Source organism: Pteronotus mesoamericanus, unplaced genomic scaffold (assembly GCF_021234165.1).
Source record: "Pteronotus mesoamericanus isolate MK-2021 breed Mesoamerican mustached bat unplaced genomic scaffold, CSHL_Meso_final scaffold_21, whole genome shotgun sequence".
NCBI lineage: Eukaryota > Metazoa > Chordata > Mammalia > Chiroptera > Mormoopidae > Pteronotus > Pteronotus mesoamericanus.
Window position 1 is genome coordinate 10,346,238 of NW_026555310.1, and position 15,483 is coordinate 10,361,720.

General features: G+C 41.1%; 1 protein-coding gene across 1 annotated transcript in view; it reads left to right on the top strand.

Moving 5' to 3' along the window:
- The first annotated feature begins 2,041 nt into the window (after positions 1-2,041).
- The window catches only part of PRICKLE1 (prickle planar cell polarity protein 1), a 100,486-nt gene continuing 87,044 nt past the window's right edge, over positions 2,042-15,483 (top strand). Inside the window, exon 1 of the mRNA XM_054591217.1 lies at positions 2,042-2,309. The gene's annotated coding sequence lies outside the window, so the exon portion shown is untranslated. The remainder of the gene's footprint in view (positions 2,310-15,483) is intronic.

Genomic DNA, 15,483 nt, shown 5'->3' on the forward strand with positions numbered 1-15,483 from the left:
TTCTTCTCATGAGCTTCTCCATACCTAACCCTGCCTGCCAGTAATGCTTGCTGGTCCACTGCAGAGGACTTTCTCATGGAGATGTGGCTGTAGAAATGGAATGATGTCATCCTCCACTCCATCCTCCACTGATTCTATTACACTGCCACGCAATTGGAAGGGAAACTGCGTTCATTTGAAGGTCATGATTGAGAATTAAACAGATAGACACCCAAAAAATGCTAACAAGGAGACTGGACTCTGCTCTTGAAGACACTGTTTTTCACTATACCTCCATAGGTGGAATAAATGTTTTTGTCAGTCTTCTTAGGCAGTTCTGCAGTTTAGATAGAAGCTAAAACTGTATAGCTTAATGGAAGCTTCTGTAACCCGGGCAAGATAAACAGACACAAGTTAAAAAGCAAATTCCAATAAAATGCTGAGAAGCAAGACAGGGTAGGCTGTTCTGCCCAGATTCCCATCAGTCGCAAACACCACTGAGTAAGCGGAGTTGTTTCAAAAGCAACATCTTTGTGTCCTAAATAATCTGTACTCAATGGATTAGAAACTCAGCTCGAGTATCTAGAGTGGAGTTTCTACCGTGCAGGGGAGATCTGAGTCAGAGCACAAACATTTCCCTAGATTTGTGGTATTTTCTCCTCCTCTTGTCTTTAGATGCTACTTCCTTGCATCTTCTCATTTGCTCAAGTTTTGCTGAGAATTCCCTTGTTTCATTCCCAATGAAAATCAATGAGATTTGGAACTCTGAAGAAAAAATCTGAAGCTGGCAGTTTTTATTTTTCTTAAAGGAATAAAAATTGCATGAATCAACACCCCCTCCATTACCCCACCGAGCCACCACCCCTCTTCCGTGCGCATACATACGCGCGCGCGCACACACACACACACACACACACACACACCCGTCATCACACATGGAAGATAAAACAGTATTTTAAAGGATTGTGGAAGACGTTGAGTGGTCAAGAAACCCCAGCTTTTCAGAGACAGGTGTCAAGTTGGGGTAAGTAGCTGCTCCCGTGAGGTCTGCTTTCTGCCGCGGGGTGTTGTGGGGGCCAGGAGGGTAAATACCTTCACAATGTGAGACTCCACTGATCAGGAACTGGAGGGAGTGAGAGGTTTTAGGGTAACACAAATGTCAAAGGAAAACTTTCAAACGGGCTGAGTTTTAGTTCATTCTGGGCGGACGTGCCTGAGAGCCCAGCCCTGGGAATAGGGCAGACTGAAAACATGGAGAATAGTTTAACCAATGAAAAGTGATCATCGTGATCAAATTAATACTTTGCACACCACTTGAAGTGCGCCATGCTAACTTAGGTCCAGCTCTGAACCTCGGAGTGAGCTGAGGTTTTCGCGTGCACTCCCCACACTTGAAGGTTTTCTTGGAGATGAACAGGATCGTCGAGGAGGGAAGGGAACGGACTAGAGGCTTAATCTCTTGCTTCCTGCTACGAAGCAACGCCTGTGGGATTACACAGATAGGATCGAGTCCAAGTGGGTCCCCAGTGAAGCAAGGCGCGCCGGAAGGAATCTAAGAATTTAATTAACTATCCACCCACCCACACACTCATACAAACTAAAGGAAAAGAAACCCAAAGAGGCAACCCTCAAACCCTTTGATCTGAGGAAATTGACTTTGTCTTTTTTCCCGTTCACGTCTTTCAATCTATCAGGATGGCTAGTTAAAAAAAAAAAGGGGGGGGGGCAGAAACTCGGGGGCGGGGCAGAGGAGAGACAACCAAATTGCACTTGAGAACCCAAGGCTGCGCCTGGGTGAACTTCTGCAGATAACCCGCCCGCAGCTCGGTCAGGCCAGCTGCGCGCGGAGCCAGTCTTGCCCTGCTGGCCGCACGCTCTCCTGCCTGCCTCGCCGCCCGGAGCCGAGCACCAGCCTCGCTTTTCAGGCCGAGTCGGGGTGCGCGTGGGCGCGCCGAGCGGCCTGGATCCCGCTGCGACGTCCGCTCTCCGCGTTTTCGCTCCCGCCTGGCCCGGGCGGCCGAGGGCGGGGTGCGCGGCGGCGCGGCGGCGCGGGGCTCCCAGTCGGAGAGCACTCAGCTCGCAGCCGGTTGCCAGCGCCGCGTCCCTCCCGCGGCCGCCGCCGCCCGACAGCGCGCCCCGGGACGTGCCAGCCTCGCGCCGTCTGCGCTGACTTTCCCGAGGGGCGCTGCGGCTGGCACGGCGACTTTCTGGGCTCTGGATGGTTCGCGTGCTGCCCACCCTCGCCCACCGCTGACGCCACGAACCGCAGCTCCGCAGAGCCGGCGCGGCGCGGAGGACCGTCCAGCCGAGTTTCCTGTCCTTCGCGCGAGGTGAGTGGCAGCCGGCTCCGGGTGGGCTCTGCAGAGGGCTGCGGGCGCGGCGGTGGGGAGCGAGCCCCGCAGGGGAAGGGTCGGGCACCTTCGGTGTCCGCGGGAGGGTCAGTGACACCTAGACTGGATCAGTGTGACAGAAAATACGGGAGAAGGTCATAGTCGATTTGTTGGGCTGTGTCGACAGTGAAAGCAGATATTGGGCTGCAGCACCGAGAGGGCTGCAGATAGGCTGCCCGCATGGCTCTTGTTTGCTGCATCACAACCAACTCTTCCCTTGATTCTCTCCTGCGTAGAAACCCATTCAGTGGCCCCAGAGTTGGGGCGATGCTGGCGCAGGGAGGCGAGGGTGCGTTGGCAAGTCCGCCGCTTAGGATCGCCTGTCACCTACTGGCGTGGGGAGGGAGGGTGCCGATCCTCTCCTAAGGCTCTGGGGAGAGGGCCGATTGCTTTTTGTCAGGGGTGCATCAGCTCACCGCCCCCAACCCCCGCCCGGGCAACGATGTTTTCCGAATGTAGGACGAATATGGGAAAGAATAGGAGCGTCTTCCTCCCGTTAGGCAGGAAAAGTTAAAGCAACTGGGCATGTTAATGATTAGCAGGACCGGGACTCAGGATGCAGCAGAAAGCTGTTAAATTTTCATTGCCCTCTAAGAAAAACAAACGGCATCGCCAGTGACTGTTGGCAGTGCCGTGTTATTTTGGGACTTTGGGGAAATTGTCCACAGATTGTCTTCGGGAGGCTGAAGAACGAGGTGGGGAAGGGGGAAGGTCGGCTGGCACCGCACTGAGTTCCAGATTGCCCAAGGAGCGTTCAGAACCACAAGCCAAACACGTTTGCTTGATGATTTTAAAAGCGGACGGGAGGCAGAACTGCAGCCATGAACGCGGCGAAGAGCACGCCATGGGAACCTGCATAAAGAAAAGAACACCTTGCCTCTCCGGAGGAGTTCAGATGCATTTGTGCTGTAAAAAGCATGCATGTATATGTGGCTTTTAGGATGAACTTTATGAAGGACAAACTATACTTAATGAAATTGTCTCTGTGCACGCCAGACAGTTTTGCCTACCTCCTCATTTTAATCAGTACCTCAGAAGGCTGTGTCTGCAGTTGATATTACATAATTGATGGGGCTCGCCATCAGATATTTTTTAATGTACTTTGGGAGTGAAAGGAACTTCCATCTGTCCCTTCAGACAGGCCCAAGGTTTAGACGGGTGAGGGTTGCTGAATGTTTGCCCTGATCCAGCTCCAGATGTGTGAGCTCAGCTGTTGCCTGTCACTTAGGTGACAACTGGCCTTTTCCCACTAAGCCTTTGCTGTCTCCATTATCCTCAGTGAAGTGTCAATGTTCAGCCTCCTTCTATTATCAAGAGTGGACTCTAGCCCCCTTGGGAGGCGGCAGCCTTGTTTGACCATCCCCAACAATATGTCTGTTTTCAGCCTCTAAGAAGAAAAAAAAATCCCATGACAGCAAGACAGATACATTTTGAATTAAGCACCAACTTAATCCAAAGATTCTGCCTTAATCAAGACAGCTCTGGAAGGATGATGCAATATTTGTCAAGCCTTTTTCTCTGGAACAATATTTACTCCCACCAGGGGATTTTAAACTTAAACAGCAGCCATTTATCTTGCTGTCTGGTGGGGCCCGGTTCAGTTTGCCTCCAATGTGGTCCTAGCCTAGGTGGCTGGGCTTGGCCTGGGACAGAAATCTGTCATTGTAGCCCAGCTGGAGCCTGAAGAAAGCAAAATACAGCACCTGCTGGTACCAGAGGGTTTCTAAATGCCATCAACTGGTGAGTCAGGAAACACAGAAGGAGATATTTTACAAGCTCTTCCAGAAATGTTTATACAAAGGATTTAAAGGTTAACAATGCATGTGCCCTACATATTAAAACTAAAAGGTGATAGAAATAAATGGACATTACCCACAGTTAAGAGTTAGCACACTTGCTGATGAACTTGAAAAATCTCTGCTTTAATACATCATGGCTAACAATAGTGACTCATTCTTGTGAATAAGCCCAGGGAGGGAGGGAGGGAGATAGAGAGGGAGGGAGGAAGAAGGGAGGAAAGAAGGGAGGAAGGGAGGGAGGGAGGAAGGGGGGGAGGGAGGGAGGGAGGAAGGAAGGAAGGAAGGAAGGAAGGAAGGAAGGAAGGAAGGAAGGGAGGAGAGGGAGGGAAAGGGGGGAAGAAATACTGGATGGTACATAGAAGTAGCCATATTGATGTGAATGAATGGTTTTCCATTCTTATTTTGGTACTAATTGGTGATTTATCACTCTGTGAGCCTGTTGATTCATAGGGTTTTTTTTTTAAAAAAGTAATATACTTTAATAAAGTGACAGATTTAATCAGTCCTGCCAGCAAAACCAATGAACTTTTAAAGTTTATCATGTTTTTATAATCAAGGTCCATGGAACCACCATTAGTTTCTATAATAAAGTAAGTTGTAATGAGTCGGCTTGGTCACCCAAATAAAATCTAATGTTAGCTGGGGAGAAAAAATTCTTATAGGGTTAATAGCTAAACTATTAAGAGTCAGATGTAGGTAAAGTCTAGTTGTTCATAATATTCTCTCCTATTGATAGCTCTGAAAAGACAGAAGAAAAAAGGTTAAATTTTGAAGTTTTATTAATAAAAATTTTAAAAAGCATAAATATAAGTTTTCAAAAGTGACATTTTAAGATGATTTCTCTAAAATCTTTAATAATGATTTAATAATAACAGAACAGAGTTGAATATTATGAGTGATTGTTCATAATACTTATGATATGGATTTCTTGAATTTAAAAAATTATTTTCTAGCCCTGGCTGATGTGGCTCAGTGGATTAAGTGCCAGCCTGCAAATCAGAGGGTTGCCAGTTCGATTCCCAGTCAGTGCACATGCCTGGGTTGCAGGCCCGGTCCCCAGTAGGGGGCGTGTGAGAGGCAACCACACATCGATGCTTCCCTCTCTTTCTCTCCCCTCCCCCTCTTTAAAAATAAATAAATAAAATATTGAAATATAACCAAAAATTTAAAAAATAATTAAAAAATTATTTTCCAGAAATAAAGTAACTCTTAGTGGCCTATACCTATACTTTGTGTTGTCCAATATTATGAGAAACTATTTTCAGGGAAGATTATCATTGCCAGTATTCTAGTTAATGCAGTTAATTTCTTGGTTAAAGTTATTTATAAACAGTACATTTTTACTTTTAAAGAAGAAAACTAATTGAAAAGATTAGAGTGATTCACTGGGGATGGAAATATTAAAGATGTCACTTGACCAGGATAGAGAGACTGCCCTCTTAGAAGAATAGTTCTCTCTTATTTCCCTTTCATTTTACATAAAATAATATTAATTGTTGAACTCTTAGTAGTGTGAGAATATTCAATTTGCTTAAATCGAGGTGTAATTATTCCACAATAAATAAGAGTTAAGAAAGTAAATGAGCTCTGCTTTTTGGTTAGTTGGTTGGTTGGTTAGTTAGGTGGTGTTTTAAGGGACTATTACTGCTTTTTTGTGTGTGGTCCCAGAATAAAACATTACCCTGGTTCACACGAATAGCTTTAGAAGGTTGGTGTGAGCGGACGAGTCGGTAGAGGAAGCGATAATAACCCAGGTGCGAAGTCATGCATGGGTGTAGTTCCTCGAAACCGCAGCGCGCGCTCCACAGCAGCGTGCCAGGGGCGGAGATGGCGTCCGAGAAACGGCAACCGCCCCGGCTCCTGGACTTCTCCCTCCTAGGCCCACATTCAGCGCTGCCCCTCAGCTCCCCCAGGAACCCGTATTCACATCTTCGTGTGTTGGGCCGTGCTGGACTCAAGTCAACGACATGCGTGTTGGTGAAGCAACATTTTGGAGCAATGGAAAAGGCCCGGCCTGCCTCTGCGTCAGGATCCACCTACACCTTCTTTCCCCCCACTTTCCCCTCTGCTGAAGGAGAGGTGGTGGGAAGAGACACGCTTTACAAGTTGGAGCACACTGATGTCATGACACTTCTGGCGCGGAGATATGAAAGAACAATCAGATCCCTTTCCTGTGTGCCAGAATGACACGATTTTTCCACAAACCGTTCCTGAGCCAGTGGTCCACTGGCACTGACTATTTACAGTTACTGAGGGGATCAAACCTCGCAATGAGAATGTAGTAATTCTTCCTGAGTCTCTGTTTTGTGCACGTGTTTAGGCAACCTCGATGCATTTTGGTCACTTTTGAAGGGACCTTTCTATAGGAACAAGAATGATTGACCAGCCTGAACCGATTAGACCTTTCAGGTGCATTTCCCAACAAAGAGAGATTTTAAATTTAAAATAAAAAATTAAAATGTCAGCAAGGCAGAAGCAAATGTAAGCATTTCAAAACTTAGAGCTGTGTACCAGCAAACAGCTGTCATTTACCTTAACTTTTTCCACCCCTGTCCATAAGTTTGGTCCTAAGTGATCCTAAAAAAATGACTGACTAATTAAATTGAAGTTGCATTTTTCTCACTGGGGTAAACTCTTGGAAAAGATGCATTTCATTTCTAGTGGATTACACTTCAGGAGGAAAAAAAAAAAGAGTTGTGTTATTTCAGTTGTTCTAGTGCTGAAGTCGTGTACTCCTTTCTAAGAGTTTTGTCCCAGTTGCTGATTTATAGCACCCACCAGCTTTTCTTTGCATATGCTTCTCTCTGTTTCCTTCTTTTCTCTTTGGGTCTCTGGAAAGAAAGATTTGTCAATAATACAGTGAAAATATTGCAGTCAGATGCAGCCCCGTAAGTAGACTCCTCCATGCAGCATGCTCTCACTCAGCTGCCCTTCTTTTATCTGAGGCTCAGATCCCACAGCTCGCAATTATGGTCTTTGACTTCGGTAACAATTCTGTTTGAAATGTTTCCAATTACACACAATATTGGCGGCATGTAGCAGCTGCATGCCAAAAAGCATTTCGAAGTGTGTTCCAAGAATCAGGCTGTGATTGCTTTTAATTTAAATAAAGGCTATTTGGTTTCCTGTGAAGTTTTTTATAACCACCTTCACAGCACCCCCCCCCCATTTTTGTTACCTTTTTAAAAAGTGATATAAAGTAGCCATCACTTAATGTGATACAATATTGGCCCTGGTTTTCTAAGATGGCCCTTTGCTTTGAGCAGCTATAACTAAACTGTTCAATAAAGGAAATTTGAAAGAAAACATTGTACAGCAGTTTGGATTTCCCCAAAGAAGAAAAGGAAAAAAGGTTATCTGATAGCATATTATAAGTAGCTAATGTTTTCAAGTTTTTCCTCACCATTTTTAAGTATCTGTCATCATAATTATCTTTTTTGGTCACTTGAGATTATTTGGTATACTGTCTTTCTTTCAAATTCCTCTGTTTTTCTTTTTTGTGAGTCCATGAGCATGTGTTAGAAATGCATTAAAAAGGTAGAGAGAGGTCAATAAGAATACTTTTAAAATGGGAGATGGGGGGCACCAAACCCTCTAGATTTGCCCCCTCTGTGGGCTTGAAATCCCGGAACACTGAAACCTTTAAAACGGTAGTGGTTTAAATCTTTTAATAGCTACCAGATATACTTGACTTATTAAATCTGAAAATAAGAAAATATACACTCTCAGGACTTGGAGTGAAGGGATTGGTTACAGGACTGGGGGGTGGGGTGGGGGTTCTGTTTCCAGCATGGTTTGTTGGCCCATTTGAAACATAACACCTAGAGCTAGAGGCTATCCAATAGCAAGGTGCTAAGATGGTCCTAATTACGGTGTTTTCACATAGGCTCTTTCAATCCTGGCAAAAACATCCTATAGAATATAGTGCTTCTTTGGATTGAACAGTAGTTGACTTGCATAAATGCCAACATCTCTTCTGGCATTTTTGGAACTCCTCCATCATGTAATAAATAGTGCTGTATAATCCAAATTTGTAAATGCCATGTTTCATGTAGCCCCTGTAGAGACAGCTGAAATTAACCCAGGCTGCAGGGATCATTGAGATCCTGGAGGTTAGGTTACTGCCTAGTTCCAGAGAACTACCACTAATGAACCATACTGGAGGCCTTTGATCAAATCTAGGAGAAGGTGTGAGGGCAGCCTTAGTACAGCAGTGTACTGTGAAGCAGTGCCCACTGACCGCTGCTTAGATATTTCCTTTCTCCTTGGAAGCTGTCCTTCAATTAAGCAAGCCTTCTTAGAGGAAATTTGCTCAGCTCAAGGTAAAATGAGGTTGATGTTGCCATACCAGCTGAGCACCCCAGCCTGCCAGACGCCCACCCCACACAGGTCCATTGCTATAGTGACAAGGCCCACAGTAACACTCACTGAAATAGAATGTCTATTAAAACCCTTTTCTATATTGGCCAGCTCCTCTTCCCTCATTAAAATGCTGTCTTCTGGATGCGTACCTATGTGCGTGCAAGCAACATACACACACCCCACTCTTTCAGTCTAATAAGAGGGAACTGACTTAAAACATGATATAATTCTACCAAAGGCACGTATACTTCTTTTTTCATGTATCTTGCTGATAAACAAATATGGTAATCTTCTGAAGAAACTCATAACTTGTTAACTGTAATTGATATTTCCAACTGTTATTTACATACTTGAATAATCTAAGTTCCTTAGTTAGGATCTGAAAAAGGGCTAGATAGTGTGGCATCTGTTTTGATTTAAAACACGTCTTCTAAACAATTTAGGGAATGGTTAAATTTTATGTAAGAAGACTGCTTAGTGCTCTGGTGTTGAAATACTTATTATAATGTGTGTTAAAAAGAGACGGCATTTTAGATTCTTCTGTAACTATGTAATTAATAAGTATGTTCAGTGCTTGAAGTGTATGCATATTACATAATTTTTAGCAAGAGATAAAGTTAGGTCTGAAGTGCATTAGAGAATCACAGATGTTTCTTGTAAGGAAATACATATGCTCCAGAGGAATTTTGAACTGCTTTCTGATGCTTAGCTTTGTTCATTGCAAGGATCATATGAATAATTTCATTGAGTTGCCTTAGTTCTTATTTACACAAGCCCTGAGAAAGGAGCTGAAGTGATAAATAACTGGCCCCCCTCACTTCGTTCTGTAATGCTTTGCCCTTTTATGTTTTTGTGAATGTGGAGGGAGGGAATAAAATATACAGAGAAGACATTTGTGTTTAACTAACTTAATCATGTATGTTCCCTTTGTGGGCCTTCTATAAGCTTAAACATCTTGGCAGGCTAATGGCCAAAAACATGTCCGCAAATACTGCCAAACGCGTTAAAAGCAGACCATGCTTTCGGCATATTGAGGTATTAGAAGTGGATTTTTTTAACCTTCTGAATTTGAGGGAATAAACCAGAAAAAAATGACACTCTTCTTTTTCCTCCTTACCCACAGAAACCAAAACTATTATTCATTGCAGTGCTGAAATGAGACATTGATAGGAATAATGCTATTTGTGTGGCAGTGTTATAAACTAGTTTGATTTGGCTGGTTAAGCAGGAAGCAGCCAGGTTATTGGGATGTATGATGGGCCTTTTCTTGTTACATGTATGTTTGTGTTGCCTGTAGACACTGGCTTTTTAACTTTGGTTCAGTAACTTTTGGCCAAGTAGTTGTCCATTCATCCTGTTTCTTCTTTGAACAGAGATTCAAGAATGGACAGTACTGATGTGGTATAATAGTACCAAAAAAGACTGTTTTTCCATAGTCTTTTTCTGAAAATCAGAAAACTTGAACTGTAGTACAAAAAGCTATATAATCTCAAGTCAGCCTCTGAGCTTCTCTGGGGCCTCAGTTTCCTCAGGTATAATGTGAGGCAATTAAGCTAGATCAGTGCATATTAATCAAAGGTTTGAATTGTAAACACCTATAGAGCTTTTTAAAAATGCAAATACACAGGGATTTTTAAGGCAGTAGGTTTGGGGTTGGGTCTTATACATTTAATTTGAAAAAGTTCCTCAGGTAATTTGGTGCACCAAAGAGCCACTAAATTAGATGATCTCTAACATTGTCTTCCAGTTCTAAAGTGTTATATTTCTAATCCTACTAGGCTGCAGGCTGCAGGCTGCATGCTCGCCTGCCCCTTCTTTCCTTTCTTCCTTCCTTCCTTCCTTCCTTCCTTCCTTCCTTTCTTCCTTCCTTCCTTTCTTCCTTCTTTCCTTCCTTCCTTCCTTCCTTCCTTCTTTCCTTCCCAGTCTTTCCTTTCTTTCTCTTTTGTTCACTTGTTCATTCATTCATTCATTCTTAACAGCTATGTTCATTCCTAATATTGCTGTCAAAATACTACAGATATGATTTTAACCCAGCTGCATCTATGTTCTGCCCCATGGGTCGGTGGTAATTAATGTGAGGGAGGAGCCATGTTTGCTCACCTTGCACACCCATGACCTTCCACATGCTTGGCATGTAGTAGACACTCCACATCCACAGAGAGCCCCAAAAGTCACAAAACTTTTTGAAAATGTTAGTTAAAGTTAGTTATGTTTTCAAATAATATGCTCAGTGCCTTTTTTTTTTTCTATTTCCAGATACCTTTCAGGTGAAGTGCCACTAACAATAAAACAGGGTATAATTGTTCATTTGGAAATACATTATTTTTCTTATGTTTCTAGACTTTTTGGAGTCTATAGTGTATTGATTGTATTTTTTTCAGATTAACAATTGCTCTAAGCGTGGAGGTACTTTTTCTGAAAAGATAGCTGATAACTGGAGGTTGACCAAAAAAAGATACTAAGCATATTTTTTTAAATTATATTTATTGATTTTGAGCCCTGACTGGTGTGGCTCACTAGACTGGGCATCTTCCTGCAAAACAAAAAGTTACTGGTTTGATTCCTGACCTGGGCGCATGCCTGGGTTGTGAGCCAGGCCTCCATTTGGGAGCATGCGAGAGGCTACCAATTGATGTTTCTCTCACTCCCTGCTTTCCCCTCTCTCTCTCAAAATCAATAAATAAAATTTAAAAATTTTATTTAAATCTTTAAATTTTACTTATTGATTTTGAGAGACAGACAGACAGAGACAGGGAAACATCAGTTTGTTGTTCCATTTATTTATGCATTCATTTGGTTGATTCTTGTATGTGCCCCAACTAGGGATTAAACCTGCAATCTTGTCATATTGGGACAACACTCTAACCAACTGAGCTACTCATCCAGGGCAAGTATATTAAGCATATTACTTGAAAGTATAATTAACATGCTGTTGAAAAATAGTTCATCATATGTTTGCTTTCCTTTTGGATTCCTACATTTAATGAATGAACAAATGAATGAATGTCCAATTTTTGTTGTCATCTTAAAGTGTGTCCATTTAACAAATAGACCTACCCATATCACCATTAAGGTTTCAAAGCTTATCTGACAAATTTACAACTTCATTAGAATTTGTCTTATTTTTAAATATTTTGAATTACAAAGATAAAATATTTTAAATATATCTTTATAGGGTGGGGTGTAAGTAGGTTTACAGTTGTTCATATGGAAAGTAATAAATAATAATGCAAGAATAAACTCTGTGTTTCATATACTCACAACTGTAAACCTACCTTTGCTCCAACCTGTATTAATGAAAGTTTTTAAATAAGAAGTGTGAGTATGTGTGTGTGTTTATGTGTGTGATTAAGCCCTTTGTCTTTCTCAACAACAGAAATGCCAATTTCCATTTCTTTGGATTAATGAGACAACCTTAAACTAGCTTATCATAAATTATTTTTTATAGTTAACAATTATTTTTATCCTTCTACAGTCATGATTCAATATCATATATTTAATACCACATAAAATGCTTTAAAACTGTTCACATCCAGAGGTTCATTTCCACAATGTATATATATTTTTGTTCTAGGTAAGATAAATCAGAGAGTCTCAGTAAAATATGATAAGCAAACCCAATTTTTCTCATAATAAGTATGATGTATCTGAAAGTTTTATTATCAAGCATTGGAAAATTCTGTTGCATAGTTTTGTGAAAATTGATTAAAAGGTTCATTCCTAATATTGCTGTCAAAATGGGTTCGTTACCCATTGTGTTTCTTTGCTTTTTCTTCTTCAGTCTTTGAAATTTGGGGTTATTTCCTATCATTATCTGTTATTACCATTACTGTAGAACAGAGATAGACAAAATAAAAAGAACTAAACCAGTCGATGCTACTACTGGCTGTGTCCTACGTAGTATAAAGGAAAGGAGAAATTTTATACCTGGTTTACTTGATTTCGTTGTTGTTATATGTGCCATTCTTGATGGGAGGTTTTTTTGTTTTGTTTTGTTTTGTTTTGTTTTTAATTAAAAGAAGAACTTTAAAAGCCTACCATTCTAAAGCCCAGATAACTGTCCAGTTTCCTTTGAGTTTCTTCACTGTGTAGGCATGGCCAGTAGCAAAGTCAGCATCTTTTCCCAGCATCTTTTTCATCCTGTATGCCCATGGCCAAATCAAGAAATGAAGGGCCTCAGAGTGGAACTTTCTATCTGAATTGTCTGCTTAGGTTCTTTGCACAGTGTAACTGGAAAACTCTCTCTTTTAGTTAAGTGAAGAGATGCTGTGAGGAATTTTAGCCAAGAAAGGAGATTAAGGTGTATATACAAGGTGTAAGGATCATTGGGGATAAACTGAGAGCTGGTTCAAGTATTGTGTAAAGCTTTATTATTTGTATGTTTCACTTCCCTGAAATTTACAGCTAATCTCCTTGTTTGTGCTAGGCTTCAAGCTAATACAAAAGGACACGTGTAGGTTTCTCCAGGTGGGCTCATCGCTCACTCCATCCTCTTAGGTGTCCACTCAAGTCATCTGATTTCAGGTAGGCCTCCCTGATCACCCTGCGTAAAATAGCACCCTTACCTTTCCTCAGAGACCACCCAGCGTTCCTGAAACCCTTTAACCTACTTCTCCATAGCACTTATGATATGGCAGGGTTTTGCTTATAATACCTGCCTGTTCTGAGAGGAAGTCTTTATGCCATTTTGTCTACTGCTTTATCCCCAAGTCAGAATATGCCTGATACATAGTGGGTGCTTAATAAATATCTGCAGAATGAATTACTACAGATACATAGCTATGCTACTAATTAGAGCACCCCTTCCCCAATCGAATAATTTATAGTGCTAAGCAAGTTAGAGAGTTTTACTCTTATATTCTCATTCTTATAATAGGATTCGGAAGTTAGCAAATGCCCACTCTCATTTTACAGAGTGAGCATTTGTGGACCATTTTAATGTTATATGTATAATAAAGACAAACAGAAAGCAGTATTCTGTTTTCACCTGAGCAAAAATTTCTAGAATAGAGGTGGCTATTGTTGTTTTATTGTGGGGGAGGGGTGCAGCTAAAGTTTCTGAGCTGTTTTCCCCTTTATCTGAATAAAAAGATAGAAACGTACCAGAATATGAGGAAAGACACTGATCACATAAATACCCCTCTCCCTTCTCTCCTCCACAAAGCAATCAATGAAATGTAATCATATAGCAAATCGATGCCATGTTAATAGAAGTAAGATTGAATATTTGCAACAAGGAAGCTATGTGATTTCCCTCTTTCTAATGCACCCACACTACTCAGTAACCTTAAAAAAAAAAAAAAAAAAAAGAGGCAGTAACATCAGACAGCCTTGTGATACTGCCCTGTATGATAAAACAGAGTTGAGTCTTCCACCCAAGAAATCCTGACTTAAATTCCAAAAGTGAAAAGCTAATCCTCTCAGTGATTTCAATGAGCTTGGTAGGAAACCTAGCTGCTTGAAATTATTATTTTAGTGTCTTCAGTTTCCAGGGTTAAATTGGCAGTGTGTCAGCTTTCCTATTGAGGGGCAGAGCCAACTTATTGGCCAGAAATTATCATGTTTTAACTTGGGGGTTCTTTACTAAAAATAAAACTAATACCTCTGAAGTACACAAAGCACTTTCAGATTCATCTCATTTGCCTCCGCTGCATTTTGTGTGGAGGTCCAGCCAAGGTTCTCCCCAATTTACTGACAGAGAAGCTGCCTGTCAGTTCAAGTTGCAGCTTCCTAAGGAACTTTGGTTTGGCAGTTCCTAAATAAATTAACATTTGCTGTTCAGTTTTTAGAAAGAAAAAAAAAAACAATAGAAGGAAAATAAGCAATCACTTGTAAATGATATAAAAATCTTCAATGAGGTTTATTATTTTGTAAATATTGTTGTGTATCTTTGTTCTAAATTAAAAGCTTTTGGATAGCTTCTCCTACTACTAACTTCCATGTGATCTTGGGTAAGCCACTTAATTTTCTGGACTTCTTACCCACTCTGTGCCTCAGTTTTCTCAATTATAAGGTGAGGAGGGACTTGATGAATTTCTTTGGCTCCAAATTTCATCATTCTAAAATACTGGATTTGAAGACTATAACTTCAGGGGGTATATAATAAATTGGAGCTGATATTATTTTTATTATTAATTATCACTACATAAGTGTCTGACTAGAATTATTTAACAACCTACTCAAAATTATTCATATTACCCAGGTGCAACTTTAAAGAATGGTCTCTTTATTCATGATTCAGTGTGGCCGATTCACAATTCAACAATAGCTATGTTTAAAGACTTAGGAGAATATATAGTTTCCCTTACCAAAGTCTGGCTTAATAGGTTACATTATAGTTTAATATGAGGAGCTTAAAAAATATAGTAATATTAAGAGCAAATTACTAATCTGATGTAGTTAAAACAATGGCATACTTATGTTCTGACTAAAAAGTTACAAATATGATATCGTGTTTATGCATAGGAAATGTGGAAAATTTTTAAAGTAAAACTCAAGGTAGTATGTTCACTCACTCACATAATCAATAGTGATTATAACTTTGTTTAAAATGTGTGTGTTCACTGACCAAACTGGAATTAATTTTGGGACCATAAGAGAGAGTTTGCTGGAAAAGAAAAATAACATCCATTTTAGTTACATTCCTAATATTTTTTAAAACCGTAATAATATTCTATCTCCCCCATTCTCCAAATAAAAGCTGGTGTAAATATGCAATAAATGGTGAAACTCTTTCTCTATTAATCTTAAATACTACATTTTGGCATATGCCACCATACCTACTCGCCTGGGTGTTCCATTTTTTTGCAGCACTGTGCTTAATTAAATCACCAATTTTTTAGCAAATTCTCAGGACCTTGGATCTTACATTCTAATTAGGCTGAGCCTGACGTCACAAATGGCCCACCAGGAAGTATTATAGCACCTGTATTATATCCAAGAAGACAAGAGTT